Raw genomic sequence first — 20,289 nt, 5'->3', positions numbered from 1 at the left:
GCTCCAACTTTAACCTTGGCTTTCTTAATCAGTCTCTATGTCTCGTTGGCTCCTGCAAGGATAACAGCTACTTTGGTCTTAGCTAATAAGGTGTACTTTCTTTGCTTTTGGCTGGAAAAACAAGTGCTGTTCTGCTGTCTAAACTCCTTAAATGGCTCCCTGATACCATTCTAGTGAAGTTAAAATTCTCTGTTGTGGCTGGCAGGCAATCACTCAAAAACTGCCCCTGTCTAGTGCGTGTCTTCAGCTCCATCTCTCACCAACCTTCCCTCCACTCTACACTCCAGCTGGAGTAAACTTCGGTCAGTTCCTCCACTTCAGCATGTTCTCTCCTGCCCCTGAACTTTTGCATATCCTGTCCTCTCTACTTAGCAAACACTTCTGCCTCTCTACCTGGCCAACTCTCACCTATACATTGGGTCACATTTAAATATTTTTTCCCAGATTCCACATATGCTAGGAAGGCTCCTCTACTGCACCCTGCCCTTCCCTATCCAATACCTTGTCCACCCAGGGCTATTATTTGCTTAAGAATCTCTCTTCTCCATAGTTGTGAGCTCCTTGTAGGTGAGAACTATGCTTACATGGTTCGATCTTTACATATGATCCCTGATAGATGACAGGTATTTCATAATTACTTTTTAGACGAAAAATCAAAAGAACAAAAGTAGAAAAATAAGGTATTATTTTCCAGTGTTAAATGTGTCTCCTGTATAAACGCAAGCCTGACTCAAAACACTCACACCAGGTAGGCATTAACAATCAGGACATGGCCCTGTGGTGTGCAACCATGATGGACACTAGAATTATCTACAGAGCATTTTCTTTTTTTTTTTTTATTAAATCATAGCTGTGTACATTGATATGATCATGGGGCATCATTCACTATCTTTACAGACCGTTTACCAAGTTTCACATATACCCTTGTAAGATGCACCGCTGGTGTAATCCCACCAATCCCGTTCCCTCTACCCATCTCTCCCCTCCTTCCCCTCTCTTTCCCCCTTCCCCCTATCCTTAGATTGTAACTGGGTTATAGCTTTCATGTGAAAACCCTAAATTAGTTTCATAGTAGGTCTGAGTACATTGGGTACTTTTTCTTCCATTCTTGAGATACTTTACTAAGAAGAATATGTTCCAGCTCCATCCATGTAAACATGAAAGAGGTAAAGTCTCCATCTTTCTTTAAGGCTGCATAATATTCCATGGTGTACATGCACCACAATTTATTAATCCATTCATGGATCGATGGGCACTTGGGCTTCTTCCATGACTTAGCAATTATGAATTGAGCTGCAATAAACATTCTGGTACAAATATCTTTGTTATGATGTGCTTTTTGGTCTTCTGGGTCAGAGCATTTTCAAGATACCAATCTTTCAACATATTGACTCAGTGCTGTTCAATAAATGTTTGACGAATTAATATATAAATAGGCATTAGGGAAAGATAATTTTTTCTCTTCCAAAAAATCACCTCCAGCTTCCATACTGTTTATTACTTTATAGCAACACAATGATTCTTTCTTATTTTTCCATTTCTTTGAATAATAAGCAACTAAAATATCAGACAATAACTTGTTTTGCAGACATATAACTGATCATGGGAAATAACTTTCTTGAACCTTCGTTTCTTTATCTGCCCAATGGGGTGGCAGACCCTGCCCTATCTACCGCAAGATAAATGAGAGTATACAAAAAAAAAATAATTTTATAAGCCCTAAAGCACACAAAACCCAAACGTAAGATAAGAAATGAATGTTCTTCATTTTTTCTATGTCAACTCAATAGAGAGTTTGAGAAAAAGTGTGGACATGAATATGACTATACAAGAACAGATCGAAGACTTTTTTATAAATAGATGCTTAAAATTCCGTTCAGAAAGTACAATGTTCTGAGAGGTTCTTGTCCTAGATTTCACTATCATTTGATATCTGTGTTTCTACCAGTAATCTATACTAGATTTATCTATAAAGGGTCAGATAATAGTAGTTTTTTTTTTTTAACCCTATGAGCTATGCAGTCTTTGCTGCAACTACCCAACTTCCAACTGCCCCACAGCAGGAAGGCAGCTATAAATAATACTATATATATGTCGATGAGAATGTGTGGCTGTATTCTAACAAAACTGCTTACAAAAACAGCCAACAACCTAGATTATTCCTGTGGGCCAGAATTTGCCAATGCCTGCTCTGTAGTAATCCTGAAGGGTAATGAGGTTGGGTTTCCTAAAAAGCAGAACAGTGTAAGAGAGGTTAAGTGAGATGTAGCCTTGGGGTCAACACCTGTGGAAGGGAAGGGAAGGAAAGCAAGAGCAGACAAGGTAAGAAATTGAGCTGTGATTCAGTCCTAGTGAAAGTCTCCATTGACCCACAGGAAGCTCGGGAGCTGGGATGGTTTTTCAGAGTTATACAGGTTGGGAGTACAGGCGGTAAAGTCCAGGGGTAAAGGTGCCCTCAGGGCTCTCAGGGTGGTTCCCAGAATAGGACTAGAGCGCCTGGATTTTCTGATGGAGGGAAAATTCAGGACTTGAATTCCCTGTGGGCCTATTTTCACAGTGGCAAATTGAGGAGAAGGCCCAATGTGAACTATAAACTTCCTCCCAGCCCCAACAATATATGACTAGAATAGGAACTTGGTCCAGTAATCTGCCTTCCATCTGTGCCTCCAGAAAAATTAAGCTAAAGATAAGCTACCAAAAAGAATGCCTGAGCAAAGATGTAATTTGTTTGTAGACAGAAAGTTAACCATTGAGAGAACAATTTTCAGTGGCCTTCTTGGCAGCTCTCCACTGACCCAGGCTTGAGTTTCATTAAGGCTTTGAGCCAGAATCTGTTTTGAAATAAACTAATGTCTGCTAATCCAGGCTGTGTCAATCTTCACAAATGACCTTGAAGAACTTGAGCTTTCTAGATGGTGTTAGTCTGTCTAAATGTAAATAAATAGGTAAAGCCTGTGATCTGGAAAAGGTCTATGTTAGCATACATGTAAAAATGCAAGCAATACTGGGCAGCGCCTGTGGCTCAAAGGGGTAGGGCGCTGGCCCCATGTGCCAAAGGTGGCAATTGCAAGCCCAGCCCCGGCCAAAAAATACTAAATAAATAAATAAATAAAATAAAATAAAAAAGAAAATGGAAGCAATACTTTTTAAAATGGATTATTAAGCCAGAAAACCTATAATTGTCAAAGAGAAACAACTGCTTGAAGTTACTTAAGCCCAAGCACCACACTGACTAAAAGTCTACTGCTAACCACTGTCTGGGAACAAAATGCTTCTTCCATCTCCTCCAGCCTCTTGCTTCTAGTAGTGTAGTAATAGAGTTTTCCTGTCAGTCTAGGTTTCTGACTGAACATCAATCAATTTGCATTTCTATCACTGAGACACAGAGATGATTGTTGGCATAGCAGAAGAAAGAACCCTTGGTAGATTGTTTAGAATTCAGGTGTCCTCAAACTTTTTAAACAGGGGGCCAGTTCACTGTCCCTCAGACCGTTGGAGTTCCGGACTATAGTTAAAAAAAAAAAAAAAAAAAAACTATGAACAAATTCCTGTGCACATTGCACATATCTTATTTTGAAGTAAAAAAACAAAATGGGAACAAATACAATCACACCACCTCATGTGGCCTGCAGGCCACAGTTTGAGGACCCCTGTAGAGTTTAGATGAACTCCATTCCTCTTCACAGGTTCCATGAGGGAATTATCTGTGATTTGTAACAGTGCTGCCTGGGATCATCTTAATCATCCCTTCCCATGCAGAAATAGAAGTCAGCTGAATATTAGAATTTGTTGAGAAGGAAAAAGAGAAGCGATGAGGAAAAAAAATAAAAGTATTAGGATATCACCAAGATGCTCATTGTAGTCATCTGTTTGTTTTAATTGAATGGTTTGTATCTTCAGGCAATCTCATTATTCTCCCCAGAGCAGAAATCCCAAATGAAGGCACAAACCTAATTAACCTTTCAATACTGAAATCAATAATCTACAATAAATCTAAGCTAATTTGTTGCCAATAAATTTCACAAAATGTAATGGTTTGTAACTGGGGACATTAGAGAATGTGATACGAGTACCCATTCCCATATCAAAATTATATCCTTCATTTGCCTTGTTGGTTTTTAGGAACTTCTGAATATGGAACATGTTGTTGACATTTACAAAGAACCTAATTTTCCAGCAGGGCTAACAATCTGTTTTTTCAGTTGAGAAGGCAAGGGGACTTTTCTCTTCCCATGATTTTTTCTAATAAATGACATGAAGAAAGAGAAACAGTCAAACATCCACATGGAATTTCCTTCTCTTTTTCTCTCCATGAAAAGTAGGGATGTGATCCATGTTAAGGAACTGGGAATGGGTCCCTTAAGCTCCAAAATAAGGTCTGGGTTCCTCCAATGGCTAGCAAATAATAGGCACCCCAAAAATATTGGTTGAAGGAATAACAAAATCATGAGAGTCAACCTTTTCTTGCAAAATACATATGTAAGTGTGTATGTATTGATGTATATGTACATACATTCATATGCATATGTACTCATATATGACATACACACAAATATATCAACAAGATAGTAGATTACTTGCCTACTTATCTTGGAAAAAGAAAAGAATGGGACAATAAAGTATTTGCCAGGTAAGTGATTGCAAAACAGGATAACAGGAAATAAAAAGGATTCTGTGTGTGTTATAGTGAAAACTCCATGAAAGCAGCCGCTTTGTATGCACACTGCTAAGTCCCTAGTGCTCAAAGAATGCCTAGGATAAATCAGATGCTCACCAAATGTTTGATGCATGAGTGAAAGAATGCATGTATGGATGGGTAAGTGGATGAGGAAATGGTTTCTAGAAGTAGGAGAAATAGGAGAGCACTTGAGAGTTTTCTGGAAAGGGTATGCACAGAGAGCAGAGAGTATTTATAGAATAAAGCAACAGGACCATGCATGTGCACGCCAACAAGGGATCCTCTATTTAAATGGCTCTATCCCATGCTCAGGCATAAGCCTCTCTCAGCCGAGAGAAGAATTCTGTGTTCTAATGCCATGCATGAAAAACCACAGCGTCTACGTGTTAAAAAGCAGGTCCCTGTCATTCTGTTTCATTTCACCACTGTCTCGTCTCTCAGGTTAAATGGAACCACTTCATGCATCTCAAAACACTATTGAGCCCTGTCACCACCAGACCCACACTTAAGTGCTCCTGAAAGAAGGAGCCACCTGCTGTAGGTGGTTGCCTTATCAAAAGGAGAGCTAATCATGCCCTCTAACTCACAGTAGTTCCTGCTTCAGTGGCATTCCTTTAACCAGATGCTGCTTACCCTGTCAGTTTCGCCCCTGGCCCACTTCAGGTCCGGTATATTAAGCTTTGTTGCTTAATGAGCCAAAATCCATTCCCTAAGTAAGGGAAGCAAAAAAGGTAGAAATTGTTGCAACAGCTTTGGATGTCCACCAAGGGGCATGCCACTTCTCAAGTTGACATATTCAATAAAGAACTTTTAAAACAATATTTCTCAAAAGTGCTATCCCCAGGCTACCTACATTGCCATCAACTGGATGGCAGTTAGCAATTTGGTTTCCCAGGCCCTGCTGCCAGAGATGCATGCAAGAGGCCTGGGAAAGGGCAAGGAATCTACATTAGCAAGCACTTTAAAAACCACAAACTACCTTACCAGATGTCAAGCTACACTCGACAAAATATCATGGTACTAGAACAAAAAACAGAGACATAGATGCAGGGATCAGAATAAAGAACTCAGACATAAAATCATCCTCATATTACTATCTGATTTTTAACAAAACAGATAAAAACATTCACTGGAGAAAAGAATCCCTGCTCAATAAATGGGCAAGGAAAACTGGATGGCCACTTGTAAAAGACTAAAACAGGATCTACACCTCTCACCATTCACAAAAAAAATCAGGTGGCGCCTGTGGCTCAGTGAGTAGGGTGCCGGCAAAAATATACTGAGGGTGGCGGGTTCAAACCTGGCCCTGTCTGAACTGCAACCAAAAAATAGCCAGGCGTTGTGGTGGCCACCTGTAGTCCCAGCTGCTTGGGAGGCTGAGGCAGGAGAATCATGGAAGCCCAAGAGCTAGAGTTTGCTGTGAGTCCTGTGACAACATGGCACTCTACCGAGAGTGGTAAAGTGAGACTCTGTCTCTACAAAAAAAAAAAAAAAATTAAATTAACTCATGGTGGATAAAAGTATTAAAACTAAGCCAGGAAACTATAAAAATTCTAGAAGAAAATGTTGGAAAATCTCTGGTAGATATTAATAAATCACTAATAGTGATTAAAATCACTAATCACTGCAGTGGTTTTAGCTTGTGTGTGTGTTTTTTAATTAAAAAAATTTTAATTTCTTATGTTTTTAAATTTCAAAACATTAGGGAAGGTATATGTATTTTGTTTACATACTTCAGTTTTTGCACAAATTGAGTCAAGTTTATAAGCATGCCCCCAATAGGTGCATGCAGAAATGGGAGGAGAGCTAGATGGTGGGTGAATAACAGCTTCCTTGCATCTGGGCACCGTGAGTCCGGGGAGATAGGACTCCAGGCATCTCTGGCTGGTGGGATCTGCCTGTCATCACCCCTGTGAGGATACAGAGAGTCAGCGAGAGACTTCTGGACCCCAAGAGGAGGACTAAAACAGTGGAAAAATGGCAAGTAGTTGCGTGTGTTTAATCGGTCTAAACCCGCCCACAACTGTAAGTTAAGTAGCAGCGAGACTGAAAACCAGAAAGGCCTTACCTGTGAACTGTTTTGGTGTCTTTGGACTTGGCACTCAGTTGAACTGCCTTGGGGAGAGCCTGAGTGGCAGTGCAGAGAACTTTGGCCGTTGTCTAGGGCCCCAGTCTGAGCCACTGAGCCAGACGGAGCTAATAGTGTTTGGCTGTGGGCCACAGGGAGCCATTGTGAGTGATCTGCCCTGGCAAGCTCCGCCCTCAGGGACGCAGAGCTAGAATCGGATGGGAGCTGATAACCCAGCGACCAAGTAGCCTAAGGGTGGGGTCTGAGCTGCCTTGTAGCCCTAACCCTCAGGGGCAGAGTGAGACTGGTTTTGGCACACTGGGTAAGTGGATAGCCAATTCAGCAGTGATTCCAGCCAGAAGCACTTTCCTGGGAAAGCTTCTGCTCAGCAAGTTTACAAGTTCAAAGTACCTTTTAGGTGGGCTGAAGAGAGATTTAGGGTTTCTACTGGCTGGGGATTGAGAAATCAGCAGCCTCCAGTCCTATCAGAACTGTGATTAACATCTCATACCCCAGAAGACCATGTGTTGCCCACATAATATTCAACAACATATACATACTGATTTGGTTTTGGTTGTGTTTTGTTTATTCGTTTTTTTTGTTTTTGTTTTTCTTTTGTTTGGTTGTTTTTTTCTTTATTTTGATGTTGATGTTGTTTTGTTTTTTAATTTCAACCTTTTCCGTACAGATCTTTGTTCTTTCTCAATTTTTCTAGTTTAATTATAATTTCCCATTGCTGCCTTTTTTAATAACTAGAACTTCATTTTTGCTAGTGTTTCTACTGCTATTATTTGTTTTCTCACCCAATTTTATCCCATAAAGTTTTCTTTTTGCTTGTTTTAGTTTGATTTATAGCATTTTCGTCTTTCCTCTCTACTTGGTGGAGGTGGGGTACTGAGTCTGATCAGGTTAGCAAAGAGCTGCTGACCTCAAGGGACCCACCCAAGTGGGCACCCCCAGAAGGTGGTTTTTTTTTAAAGGTTGTGTCAAAGTACCCTACTGTACACCTATATTGCTCTCTCTCCCTCTTTCTGTGCCTCTCTTCTTTTTGTCAATATTCCTTTTACCCACCCGCTCTCCTTTCTCTATTTTTTATTTTTCTTTTCACTCGGTCCTCCTTTCTTTCATCCCGTTCTTCCTCTTCAACCTTCTCACCCTTCTGGTCCTGTACCAAAAGAACTCATCTAACCCTTAGTCCACAGGCACGAGAACTTAAAGAGCAAGAGGAAGTGAAAGGAAAATTAGGGCAAGGAAACAGATAAAAGAAATCACTCATGAGGAAGAATCAGCAGAAAACTCCAGGCAACATGAAGAACCAGTCCAGAACAACCCTGCCGTGGGACCACGAGGTAGCTACTGCAGAGGATTCCACCTATAAAGAAATCTTAGGAAGGACAGAAAGGGAATTTAGAATACACATGTTGAAAACAATGAAAGAAATGATGGAAACAATGAAGGAAACTGCTAATAAAGTGGAAAATAACCAAAAGGAAATCCAAAAACAGAATCATGTAAGAGATGAACGATATGAAGAAAATAAAAAGGATATAGCAGAGCTGAAGGAACTGAAACAGTCAATTAGGGAACTTAAAGATGCAATGGAAAGTATCAGCAACAGGTTAGACCATGCAGAAGAAAGAATTTCAGAGGTAGAGGACAAAGTTTTTGAGATAACTCAGATAGTAAAAGAGGCAGAAAAGAGATAGAGAAAGCAGAACGTTCACTGTCAGAATTATGGGACTTTATGAAGCGTTCCAACATACGAGTTATAGGAATCTCAGAAGGGGAAGAAGAATGCCACAGAGGAATGGGAGCCTAGAGAATATTATAAAAGAAAATTTCCCAAATATCACCAAAGATTCTGACACACTGCTTTCAGAGGGATATCGGACCCCAGGTCACCTCAACTCTAACCAAGCTACTCTAAGACATATTGTGATGAACCTGTCCAAAGTCAAGAGAAAAGAAAAGATTCTGCAAGCTGCCAGGAGTAAGCGCCATTGACCTACAGGGGCAAATCCATAAGAGTGACCGCAGACTTCTCTAATGAAACTTTCCAAGCAAGAAGACAATGGTCATCTACCTTTAATCTACTTAAACAGAACAATTTCCAGCCTAGAATTCTGTACCCTGCTAAGCTAAGCTTTAAAATTGATGGAGAAATCAAATCATTTATGGATATACAAACATTGAGGAAATTTGCAACAACAAGACTAGCTCTACAGGAAATACTTCAACCTCTTCTGCACACTGACCACCACAATGGATCAGCAGCAAAGTAAGAACTCACAAATTAAAGGACAGAACCTAACCCCCACACTGATGCAAAAGATAAAACTAAGCAATGGACTCTCACCAAATAAGATGAATAGAATACTACCACACTTATCAATTATCTCAATAAATGTTAATGGCTTAAATTCCCCACTGAAGAGAAATAGATTGGCTGACTGGATTAAAAAACACAAGCCATTCATTTGCTGTCTGCAAGAAACACACCTGGCCTCAAAACACAAATTAAAGCTCCGAGTCAAGGGTCAAAAGACAATTTTCAGGCAAATGGAATTCAGAAGAAAAGAGGAGTTGCAATCTTATTTTCAGATACATGCGGATTTAAAGCAACTAAAGTCAAAAAAGACAAAGATGGTCACTTTATATTGGTCAAGGGAAAAATATAACAAGAAGTCGTTTCAATTCTAAATATTTATGCACCCAATTAAAATGCTCCCAGATTCTTGAAACAGACCTTACTCAGTCTGAGCAATATGATATCTGATGATACCAAAATAACAGGGGATTTTAACACTCCTCTTATAGAGCTGGACAGATCCTCTAAACAGAAATTAGACAAAGATAGCAGAGATTTAAATGACCCCTAGATCAACTGTGCTTGATAGACGCATATAGAACCCTCCACCCCAAAGATAAAGAATATACATTCTTCTCATCGCCCCATGCAACATTCTCCAAAATTGAATATCTGGCTCATTGTTTGAGTCTGTGGGTTTTCACATTGCTATAGATGATGGGAAATATAGTGGAGAAATGAAGGGAGGGAAAGGCAGAACTGGAAGGAGATTCAAAGGCAGAAGAGAGGGCGGAAGAGGGCTAAAAGGGGGAGAGAATATGAGAGGAGAGAAATAGATGTATCAGCTGCAAATATAGGGATGTCCTTAGAATGCAAAGTTTGCAATTCAATAGCTCGCTTACTTCTGCTTCACCCCTCCCTCTACCTCTCAATTTAGACTCTATTCTAAATACATCACAGAAGCTTTCAGTTGCTTCATCTCTCCTCACGTATTTCTCCGAGTAGCAATAATAGATGAATGACAAGAACTACCAACTTACTTCCAAGGTAAAGGTTGGAAACTGCCTTTCTGTAAATGAAAAAAATTCTTAGATTAACCTACCTGCCTACATGAACTCTTTTTTTCTGTTATAAACATGACCTCAAGCTGTAAAGAGAAAACAGAAAATAGAAAGATGGAGTGTTAAGAGCCTGCCTTGTTTTGCAGATGGAAAGATGAGGGCACAGAAAAGAGCTGCTACCTGTACAAGGTCATAGAGCAAGAAGGGGATGCTCAAGTCACCTGTCACCTAGTCCCAGTGAGACACATTCACAAAAACATCAAAAGGTATCTTGCTTTTTAATAGTGACATACATATTGCAAAATATATCTGTAAAATTAGCATATCATATCCATGCTTTGGGGGACATTATTGCTTAGGGCAAGGCTAAATTATGTATCTATGTTTACAATATGAATCAGTTTAAGGAATGCTCCTGACTAGATCTTAAATTACTGAGAGAGATCCTAGCCCTTCCATAAGTAAAAAAGAAATCCATCCAGCTTGCAAACCTCCCCAGCGTCCTTTGAAAAGTCAAACATCTCACCCTGTGTCACTTCCTCCCCTCCCGGTGTAAGCCAGGGAAATGAGAGTGGGTATTCGAAGGAGTCAGGCAAGCATAATGTTGTAAATATACTCGACATCCATCTCCTGTATGAAACCTCATTGTTCCTGTGTAACAAAAAGTAAATATTTACTGTGAGCCAGGAGAAGTAGCAAATGATCAGCCTCCAGGCCATCAATCATCATAAGCCATGCTCCCATTCTAATAACCCTCTGCAGGGGGGCAGGTGAGGACAGCAAAGACTGTCCAGGAGATAAAAGCTTGTCAGAGGAGTCAAATCGCTCAGAGTGGGAGAATATAAGGTGAGTTGTTCAAGCATGCAGTTTGTGAAGGTCTCTGAAGATGGGTCTATACAGTGGAGGTAGAAGGGCTGAGTGGATAGGAGCCTGGCATTTGCAGCTGGGGTATCTGCCCCACCCACCCCCCCCAACCATGTGCCAGCTGCTGGAACTTGGGTGAAACAATTCCTCTGGATCTTTTTCTACATGTGTAAAGTGGTGGTAGTAAGAGCAACCACTTCACAGGGCTGCTGTGAAAATTCAGTGAGTTAATACAGGCAAAGTGCTTGTGACAGAGGGAGCATAGGAAGTGCTTAATAAATATCTCTAGGGGTGTCTTGACTGAAAGAGGGTGGCCAAGAGGGTGGTACCAAATCTTTGTTACCTCCAGTGCTCTCAGCAGTCCAGGAATTTGATCTGCTGATCTAGAATTCATGTCATTGTCCAAGCTCATGCAGCCAATAGGAGTGAGAATAAGGATTTGAACCTGTGTCCAGATCCCATAATCATTACACTCTGCCACCTCTCTTGAGAAGAGGTCACAGTACATTTGCTGTTGGGCTTTCTTTCACTTTTTCTTTCCCTGCCTATTTACCTTTCCTTCTTTCAGGTATAGGGATTGACTAATCCCCTATAGGAAAGGCAAAGTACTCAAGTGAAAATAAAAGTACCAAACAATGGACAGAAAACTTCCTCTCTAGTCCCAAGTGAAATGAATGGTTGGAGCAAATGGAAATCATTAAGCTTGGATGGGGAATTACCTTGTGCACTGAAGAGAGCGATGGCAAAAAGGGAGGGACACCATTGTTCCTCAGGGGTCATTCCACTGAGTGAAAAGTGATCAGGAAACAAATTCCAGTTCAGTGTTAAGACAGAACATTCCAAAATATATCACATAGTGATTATACGGGAAGGAGTATGCCTCCACACACACAAATTCACATGTTAACCCTAACCCCGCAATGTGATGGTGCTAGGAAGTGGGAACTATGAGAAGTAATGAGGCCATGAGAGTAGAGCCCTCATAAGCGGGATTGGTGCCCTCACCAAAGGGGTCCAGACAGCTCTCGCACTCTCCTTCCACCATGCAAGAGTATGTCGAGAAGGCTGTCAGCTGCAGCCTGGAGAAGGGCTCACGCCAGGACCCAACCATGCTGCTGTCCTGACCTAACTTGCAGCCTCCAGAATGTGCAAAAATAAAATTTCTGTTATTTATCAGCCACCCAATTTATGAAAATTTGTTATAGCAGGGCAAACAGGCTGAGACAGCAGCTGAGAACTTAAACTCAAGTCAGATAAATCCTACTATTTGTGTGACCATAAGCAAGTTACATAACCTCTCTGGGCTTCCAGTTTTTCATCTCAGAATGTGAGGGAAGGCTTAGTAGCGCCCATCTCTCTAAGACCAGTGTAATCTTTAAATAAGATAAAGCATGTAAAAGATTAGCACAGCATTTGCCTTATAAGCCCACGATGCATGTTGACTATAAAGTTGGTCTGGATTATGAGCAAATGGAAATACTGCTGAGTAAAGACCTATGTCTTTAAATTTTATTCTTTGTCTTTAAATTTCATTCTCCTCTAAAGACATTTATATTTAAAATATTTTTGGAAGATCAACCATCCACCTTTTCATTTATTTAGCAAACACCTGTTTCCTGAGCACCCACTCTGTGTGATGCTCTGAGGACAGAAGTGTAATAGTCCACTTGCATTCCAGGGAAGAAGGTAAGTATGCAGATATAACCACCCAATTAGTTCTTTAACTATAATTATAACATGTGCAATGAAGGATAATTCTAAAGCTGCCACCAGAATATTTTATAAAGGACTGACCTAGACTTGGTAGGGAGAGCAGGGGGCCCTCCAAGGAAGTAAGTTTGAGCAAAGTCACCTCAGGGTGATGCTCTGATCTGCAGCCCAACAAAGGGCAGTGAGCCCACGGAAGGGAGTTATTGGTCTTAAATGACTCAAAAAAGTGTCCCAAATGATCCTATTTGAGCTAGGTCATGAAGGATGAATACATTTTCCAGAAAGAGAAAGAAAAGAAGGGTTTATGTTTTACCAAACTTTGTAAAGACTCAGGGAAAATATCAGAATGGGGGCTCAGATACTACTACTTTTGTTATGAGTAGAAGGTATTAGCAAAAATTAAATTAAAGCCTATTCTTTAAAGATTTTGCTGCAGTGTTATTTATCAAGGAAAATTGGAAATAACCATAAAATTAATTGTCTAGCAGTTGTAGAAATTTAAACTAAATTAAGCCCAACAGGACTTTCTGTATAATTCTACAAATATATTAATATTATATTCTTCAAGAGCCTGCGATAACATACAAAATCTTATTTAAAATACTAAGAGAAAATGGAGAGACATAAAACTGCAGTTATAGTATGAGAACAACCATATTATTTAAACCTACACATATTATTCTGAGATATGAAAAAGGGAATAAACACAGAAAAAAATCATATCCAATTATTTTAGAATATAAAAATATGAAAAATTTGGTAGGTTTTTTCTTTTTTCTTTTTTTTCTTTCTTTCTTTTTCTTTTCTTTTTTTTTTTGGAGACAGGGCCTTGCTAAGAAGTTTCCTGTTCCTGACAGGAGTGCAGTGTCTATTCATGTGCACAATCACAGCTCACTACAGCCTCAAACTCCTAGCCTCCAGTGATCCTCCTGCCTCAGCCTCCTGAGTAGCTGGAACTATGGGCATGTTCCACTGCACCCAGCTTATGTATTATGTACTAAATTTTCTATTTAAAAATGTGTTATTTATTTTGTTGATAATGGAAATAAATACCCTTTGCTTTCTTTCTTTTTACAGGAAAGCTCTTCTGATCAATTTTACCTAAAAGAAAGACATTTCCTGCCAATATCCTTTCCTCTGCTGAGGCAAAGCCTGCAAGACACCTATTATTTTTAGCTTTCTTTAGAATGAAAAAAATTATCTTTGAGGCATCACCAGTCAAACCCACTCAATCTTGAAATGGCTTGTGAGATTAGCTGTACAACCGAGGAGTGGAACGCAGAGCACGTGAGTTTGGACTACAGAGGATGAAAGCCCATTTTGGAGAACAGAGGAGAGAAAGAATGTTTCAGATGATCTAGGAAAAGAAAGTTCCAGGAAGGAAAGAAGATACTAATGAAATAAAGGGATAAAAGGAAACAGAAAATTATAAGAATAAAATCCATTCATTTGACAACCTTGGCTCAGGTTCCCCAACCCTATAAAAATTCTCCAGCCCTCCAAGCAGGTCTGGAGGTAGGTGTGTGTTGGTCTGCCTGTCTGTCTCTGTGTCTGTCTCCATCTCCTTCTCTGTGTGTGTGTGCATGCATATGTGCATGTGGACACACGTGTGCTCCCTCTTTGTTTACTCATAGGTTATATGTAGATAATTACTGAATTTCTTTGGCAAAGAACTGTTTTGTAAGCAACAGTGTTTAGAAATCTTTGTGCTCGCAAACTTGTCTCTGGTTTGGGATAAACCCAAGCAAACTACAATGGTGCCAGTTATCAGGCAAGGTGGGAGGTCAAGCAATTGTGAGCAGGAATATACCTCTCATCTGCTGCCCTTTGCCCATCTTCTGAGCCAGTGTTCCAAGTCAGGTATGGATTGCAGTGAGGTTGACAAGATCTGCTCATGGTCAAGTCAATGAAATTCCCTAGCAGTAGGCCATCCCTCCTAGGAAGAAGTGACCCATTAGAAGAGACAGAAATGGAATCTCATCAAATGATAGTTAGAAGAGGAGGCAGTTGACTCTGAGTGGCGTTGCTAAGGGAGGGCAACCAGGCTTCCACAGCTTCTGTGTCCATACATGCAAGAGTGGCTGATGGGGTCAGCCTCAGTAGGGAGTCAACAGTCACTTATATAGCATTATAGTGATACCTACCTCTAAGGCCTTTCCCCACATCCATTTCAGAATACTTCTGTGGCCTGCAATGGGGGCCTGCTTTCCCCTTCAGAGAGACCTGTGTGTGTGACTGCACATTCATGTAAGCTTCAATTCAACAAACCAAAAATCAATCCTGCCAGCACTACACTAGGCATTGCGAAAGGGAATAAAGAGAAAGATATGGCCTATGGAGCTTACAGTCTATCAGAGAAGACAGTTGTATATACCAAAAGATTTTTTAAGACTCTATTAGAAAAGATAGCATGTGATCATTTATTAAAAAGTATAAAGAAGTGGTAGATACTATTTTAAACGCATATGTCAAGAGGAATGTTTGAAACCTGTATTTCTAGAGAAGTGTCCTACTGTAATGCAAATACAGTAGAACTTCCATAGCTGACCACCTCCCTACAGTGACCACCTCCTTAATTTGACCTAATTTTCATAGACTGAATATGCACCACATATACATATCAGTACAGTAGGCCTTATATTGAGCACCTGCATGTGTTGACCAGTTTGTTATAGTCCCTTGGGTGGTTAATTTATAGAGATTCTACTGTATGCCTAGGGGGGGAATGTTGGGACAGGAGAAGTAATACATTTAAGACTTTGGAACATACTCTCTTTAATAGACAGGGGGTATCTTAGACATAAGATAGCCCCAGAGCATAGGCCACTGAAGAAATTTAAACCTTTTGATAACCTGTTGTGTACAGGACACTAAATACATAAGTTTTGATGGAAAGTTTATTACATGGGATGCTGTCAAAACAGCAAGTTCAGATGAGGACTGACCTAGTGGCAATGTGAAGACAGTAACTCCTTGGAGAAAAAGAGGAAAGCACGGGGGGGAAAATGTTACTGAGAAGGCCGCCCCAATCCCATGGTGCCTGCCTGCTTCAGAGTTTGGAGTGGTGGTTGATATTATGTACATATATCCCAAATATATTGGCTCAGCAGATATTTCTTAAGTTCTAGGGCCCACAGATCTGGAATTTTCTGGGCATTTCCCCTTGGATTTCTCACATGAATAACAGAATAAATGTGTCAAAATGGAAAGCAACATCTTCCTACCAAATCTCCACCACCCACTCCACCCCACTCACCGTTCATTCAGTCACCCAACCCAGAACCTAGAGGTTCTCTTCCACTGCTCTCCCTCCCTCCTGCCCCATATCATGTCATTTCAAAGTCCCTCCTTTTTATCCTCAGTTCCTTTCCTTGTACCTCTACTGCTGGCACCTTAGCTCACATTGCCAATGGTCAGCTGAGGGGACTCCCAGGTTCCAATAGGTTCTCCCCACAGAAGCTAAAGTCACATTTCTAAAACACAAATCTCATCACACTACTCTGTACTCTCGTTTAAAGCCCTTCACTGGGCTCAGGATAATGGACCAAAACCACGGCTCACAAGGTTCTTCAGAAATCCCTCTCTGCCTTTGGTCTTATCCCCTTTTACTCCAGTCACACTGGGCATCTTTCAGATCTCTAAATGTATCAACCTCTCTCATACCCCAAGTTCTTTGCATATGCTATTTTCTGTGCCAGGAACCTCCTTCCCCACAACTGGAAAACTCTTCTGCAGAAAATCCTTCTCTGACCCCAGAGACCAGGTTAGACTCATGTGATCTCATAGTATCACTTTTGACTGCAAATATATGCTCATCGTCTGTTTCCCCGCAACAGGCTGGATGTGTTGTTTATTGATGTAAATTGGATGTGTTGTTTATTGATGTATCTTTAAGGACTAGAGAAATGCTAGTAAGCCACTAAAGATATATTTGCTGATGGATAAAAGGAAGGAAAAAAAGGAAGGAAGACTATTTGAGGGCCTGGCTACAATATCATGATCCCATCTCCACAAAAAAAATTTTTTTAATTAGCCAAGCATGGTGGTACCTTCCTATAGTCCCAGCTACTCAGGAGGCCAAGGTGGGAAGATCACTTAAGCTTAGCAGTTCAATACCAGCTTGAGAAGAGCATGACCCAGTCTCTATTAAAATTAGAAATATTAGCCAGGTACGGTGGCATGTGCCTAGCTACTCAGGTGGCTTAGGCAGGAGGACCACTGCTTGAGGCCAGGAATTCAAGCTTACAGTGAGCTATGATCATACCATTGTACTTCATCCTAAGCAATAGAGCAAGACCCTGTCTCTGAAAAATTTTTAAAAACTCAAATTAATTAAAAAAAAAAAATTACTTGATTCCACAGGATAAGAAGAGGGAAAAGGCCACCTACCTGCCACCCTGCTAAATCCTTGGTGAGACTGATGAAAACATTTCCTCACACTTCCCAATATAGATGTTCTCATCTGGCTTCTCCTTAATAGCGCTCACTTTATTTCACTAATTTCTTACCACTTACACTTTCCAACTTACAGACTATGTGATCAAGCCTCATGGGGCAGTTCATTGTTTAGAAAATTACCATAGTCCTCATGCAACTCTGAGTTCTCATCTGCACCCTCTACCTCCTAGTTATTAACAGATTTTACCAGATGAATTGTACCACATTAATAGACTGTAATATTTTATTTTACTACCAGGTTATTAAATGTCCAAGCCTGAGCACAAATGCTTTATCAGAAAAGCCGTATCTCAGGAGGATTTTTTTTTGAAACTAAATAGACTAGTAAAGCATTTTCTCAAAGACTCTACTGCAAACCAACATTGCATCTGAGCTAGGTAGCATCCTGCAATCAGAGTAGCTCATACATTGGCCTTGATGAGGTTAGCTTGGAAAGACTCTAAATAAACCAGGTCAATCCTGAGTGTAGTCCACAAACTGATTTGCAATGATCAAAGCAGAAAGAGAGTAAGCATCTAAAAAACAGCAAGTTCACATTACTTCAATATTCACATTATATTTTACAAAAGAATTACAATCACTCTGCAACAGATTGGAGTTAAAAACAAATGGAAAAACCTAGTCCTTCACTTTTGATAGCTGAGGAAGCACTGTGATAGAAAGGTCCAGGGATGAATCCTCGAGGAACATCCTCTATCAGTTCACCTTCTGTCTTCTGTGAATCTGTGCGTTTCCTAGTTAGTTGTGCTCATCAATCAGAGAAGCTCCATAAGAACTTAATTGAGCCTTAAGCCAATTCAAGATGATTCAAAGTATAAAAATTACTGGACAGTACACCTGGGACAACAGTAATACCCATGTCCTACAGCAAGTTCAGGGAGGATAGAAATATTCTATGGAGCAGAAGGGAAGGAATTCACTTGATCTTGATTTTCAATACAAATCCGGTGAAAGCAGTGCCTCATCATCCTTCTGACCTTTGAGATTTTAAGCAGGAGATGTCAGAAACGTTACCACAGGAATAACTGGCTTGCAATGGCCAAGTGTTCACAGCAACACTGCTTTTTGAGGAAATGAAAATTAAAAAATATATTGATGGTAAGAGAAGAACCAGTCTCTTTCACTAATGTAATTATGCAAGGCTGTTCTGCCTACTGATCTAATGTCATGTAGTAATGCTCACAGTAGTTAATAGTTATGAAGTTCCCCTAGGCACCAGGCCATTTGAGTCACTCACGTGTATTATTTAATCCTCAGGCTTCTTTGGAGTAGGTGTTACTGCAAAATTCATTTCAAGAATAAGAAACTCAGGACCAGATAATTTAACTAAATTGTGTAAGGTCACGCAGCTAGCACTTGGCGAATCCTAGGTTGGAGATTTTATCCCAAATCGGCACTTAGAGTCCAGTCCTGAGTTCTTTTATTTTTTTTTCTTTTATTTATTTTTTTTTTATTGTTGGGGATTCATTGAGGGTACAATAAGCCAGGTTACACTGGTCGCAATTGTTAGGTAAAGTCCCTCTTGCAATCATGTCTTGCCCCCACAAAGTGTGACACGCACCAAGGCCCCACCCCCCTCCCTCCTTCCCTCTCTCTGCTTTACTCCCCCATAACCTTAATTGTCATTAATTGTCCTCATATCAAAATTGAGTACATAGGATTCATGCTTCTCCATTCTTGTGATGCTTTACTAAGAATTATGTCTTCCACTTCCATCCAGGTTAATACGAAGGATGTAAAGTCTCCATTTTTTTTAATGGCTGAATAGTATTCCATGGTATACATATACCACAGTTTGTTAATCCATTCCTGTGTTGGTGGGCATTTAGGCTGTTTCCACATTTTGGGGATTGTAAATTGAGCTGTAATAAACAGTCTAGTACAAGTGTCCTTATGGTAAAAGGATTTTTTTCCTTCTGGGTAGATGCCTAGTAATGGGATTGCAGGATCAAATGGGAGGTCTAGCTTGAGTGCTTTGAGGTTTCTCCATACTTCCTTCCAGAAAGGTTGTACTAATTTGCAGTCCCACCAGCAGTGTGAAAGTGTTCCCTAATGAGATGAAAATGTGTCAAATATTCTATGAAACAAGTGTATGGTGCCTCATGATCATATTGATGTACACAGCTATCATTTCATAATAATAAAAAAAAAAGTGTTCCCTTCTCTCCACATCCACTCCAGCATCTGCAGTTTTGAGATTTAGTGATGTGGGCCATTCTCACTGGTGATAACTCAGGGCTGTTTTTGATTTGCATTTCTCTAATATATAGAGATGATAAACATTTTTTCCTGTGTCTGTTAGCCATTCATCTGTCATCTTTAGAGAAGGTTCTATTCATGTCCCTTCCCAATGATATACGGGATTGTTGGCTTTTTTCATGTGGATTAATTTGAGTTCTCTATAGATCCTAGTTATCAAGCTTTTGTCTGATTGAAAATATGCAAATATCCTTTCCCATTGTGTAGGTTGTCTCTTTGCTTTGGTTATTGTCTCCTTAGCTGTACAAAAGCTTTTCAGTTTTATGAAGTCCCATTTGTTTATTTTTGTTGTTGTTGCAATTGCCATGGCAGTCTTCTTCATGAAGTCTTTCCCCAGGCCAATATCTTCCAGTTTTATTCCCGATGCTTTCTTTGAGGATTTTTATTGTTTCATGCCTTCAATTTAAGTCCTTTATCCATCTTGAATCAATTTTTGTGAGTGGGGAAAGGTGTGGGTCCAGTTTCAGTCTTTTACATATAGACATCCAGTTCTCCCACCACCATTTATTGAATAGGGAGTCTTTCCCCCAAGGTATGTTCTTGTTTGGTTTATCGAAGATTAGGTGGTTGTAAGATGTTAGTTTCCTTTCTTGGTTTTCAATTTGATTCCAAGTATCTATGTCTCTGTTTTTGTGCCAGTACCATGCTGTCTTGAGCACTATGGCTTTGTAGTACAGACTAAAATCTGGTATGCTGATGCCCCCAGCTTTATTTTTATTACTAAGAAGTGCCTTAGCTATACAGGGTTTTTTCTGGTTCCATACAAAACGCAGACTCATTTTTTCCAAATCTTGAAAGTACTATGTTGGTATTTTGATAGGAATGGCATTGAATAGGTAGATTGCTTTGGGAAGTATAGACATTTTAACAATGTTGATTCTTC

This window comes from Nycticebus coucang, chromosome 17, assembly GCF_027406575.1.
Source record: "Nycticebus coucang isolate mNycCou1 chromosome 17, mNycCou1.pri, whole genome shotgun sequence".
Taxonomy (NCBI): domain Eukaryota; kingdom Metazoa; phylum Chordata; class Mammalia; order Primates; family Lorisidae; genus Nycticebus; species Nycticebus coucang.
Note: the sequence above shows the minus strand (reverse complement) of the source record.